Source organism: Mus pahari, chromosome 3 (genome assembly GCF_900095145.1).
Source record: "Mus pahari chromosome 3, PAHARI_EIJ_v1.1, whole genome shotgun sequence".
Taxonomy (NCBI): Eukaryota; Metazoa; Chordata; class Mammalia; order Rodentia; family Muridae; genus Mus; species Mus pahari.
In genome coordinates, this window is record NC_034592.1 from 133,862,523 (window position 1) to 133,865,121 (window position 2,599).

Consider the following 2,599-nt stretch of genomic DNA (forward strand, 5'->3'; position numbering starts at 1 on the left):
TCTTTGTTGAGTCTTTGGGTGGTTTGGGTATCAGGGAGACTGTGGCCTCATAGACTGAGTTTGGCAGTGTTCCTTCTGTTTCTATTTTGTGGAAGAGTTTGAGGAGTATTTGTAGTATTAGCTCTTCTTTGAGAGTCTGATAGAGTTCTGTACTAAAACCTTTGGCCCTGGGTTTGATTGGTTGATTGACTGATTGACAGGGAGATTTAATGACTGTTTCTATCTATTTCCTTTGGGATCATAGGACTGTTTAGTTTGTTTACCTGCTCTTGATTTAATTTGGTAAATGGAATCTGTCAAGAAAATTATCCATTTCATTTAGATTTTTCCAGTTTTGTGGAGTACAGGCTTTTGAAGTAATAACTAATGATTCTTTGGGTTTTCTCAGTGTCTGTTGTTATGTCTCGCTTTTCATTTCTGATTTTGGTTATTTGGATGCTGTCTTTCTGCCATTTAGTTAGTTTGGCTAAGGGTTTGTCTATCTTTGAATTTCTCAAAGAACCAGCTCTTGGTTTCAGTGATTCTTTTTCAATTGTTTGTTCTCTTTGTTTCTAATTTATTGATTCCAGCCCTAAATTTCATTTATTTTTTTATTGAATTTGATTTTATTTCCTGCCATCTACTCCTCTTGGATGTGTTTGCTTCTTTTTGTTCTAGAGCTTTCAGGTATGTTGTTAAAGTTGTTAGAGATCGCTCCAGTTTCTTTATGAAGGCATTTAATGCTATGAACTTTCCTCTTAGATCAGTTTTCATTGTGCCCCATAAGTTTGGATATGTTGGGCCTTCCTTTTCATTGAATTCTAGAAAGTCTTTCATTTCTCTGTTTCTTCTTTGACCTAGTGGTCACTGAGTAGAGAGTTGCTCAGTTTCCATGAGTTTGTACGCTTTTGGTGGTTTCTGTTTTTCAAGTCCAGCTTTAATACATGGTAATCTGATAAGATGCAAGGGTTATTTCAGTCTTCTTGTGTCCTCAGGAGGGCAGAGAGAACCATGGGCATACAAGGAAGGTCAGGGACCTGACTCTGATGGCTCTGTCTCAGGTGGACCCAACTGGCAAGGAATTGGTGGGGCAGTGTACCAAGATGATTGTGCTTGAGGTCCCCACAGGCCTCCACAGGGAAGCAGGACATTCTTGGGGTCCCCCAAGGCTCCTAGGGGATGACAGGGTGAGCCAAGAGCCAGACAATGGAGGTCAGGGGACCACATGCAACTCCTTTTTTTTTTGGTTTTTGAAGACAGGGTTTCTCTGTGTAGCCTTGGCTGTCTTGGAACTTGCTCTGTAGAGCAGGGTGGCTTTAATATTTAAAGAAATCCACCTGCCTCGGCCTCCCAAGTGCTGGAATTAAAGGCATGGAATTAAACCATTGCTTTGTTATTTTTATTTTAAATAAAGTTTTGTTGTTGTTTTTTTTTAAGATACCTCCTTTCTGCTTGATATCCTGAGATCTTTTCCTCTTCACACAGGGCTCCTGCTTATCCTTTCAGACTTCCTAACTATGAAACACCCACTGTCCACTCTAAGATGCAACAGACATATGAAGTTAAAATACATTGTACAATCAGGAAACCATGGTGTCACCTAAAGCCTTAGCCTACTTATTCTACCCATATTTTTCCTTTTCTGTCTAATCTAAAAAATGGTAAATAAGCAAGCTCTCAAGTATAAAATTCTAATCATTGTGCCAATTAATGAGCAGTGTTCTGTCTTTCTATCTGGAATCAAAGGGTCAGTGAGTCTACAATAGTTCTGCTAAACAAATGACAGCCTACCTGCCTGGTTTCATCTTTTTCCAATAATCATTAGATTTGGGGGAGCATTCCTAATGAATGAACGCCCCTGGTGTTTTTGCTACTGCAAACAGTGCTGCAGTGGGGCAGCTTGGACTTGATAGTGAAGGCCACAGGCAGTGGATGGAGACTGTTTCCCACAGATGAGCCAGTAGAGTGTGCTGTGGTAGGGGGAGTTCAGTAAGTGAAACTGCACTCCCCTCGTAGTTTTGCATGTGCTAATAAATATAATAAATAAACCATTTATTGCGCTCTTTCCTACATTTCAGGATAGGCTAATTCCTTCCCCTGTGTGATCTCATCCCATCCTCAGACAGAATAATAATAATAATAATAATAATAATAATAATAATAATAATAATACAGAACTGCATTATTTTTTTTAAAAGACTCCAACTAACTATTTCTGGAACAAATATAGAATAAGTGAAGTAAGGAAGTTTCAGCCTGAGGATACAGTCAACGATTTCAGGTACCAGAGGGATACTACATACACAGGAACATGAGATTTGACTAGTATTGCCCCAAAAGGTGATTTTGAACTAAGGGATAAACAGAAGGGGCCCAAAGGTGTAGGATTATAGCACCAAGTGTATCTCTTATTCATGTAGCAAGGAACTTACTTCCTTACTCCTCTTACTCCCTTCAGAAAGGTTGATATAATATGAACATTTGTCAAGAGTGTCTTACCTAAGTTATATTCATAGCAAGCTGTCTACAGCTGGAATTGGATCTACTCATACTGATGGGGAAAACAGCTAAAATTAATATGCTGATTCACTAAAGAAATGGTTAATTTGTTCCTCAACTA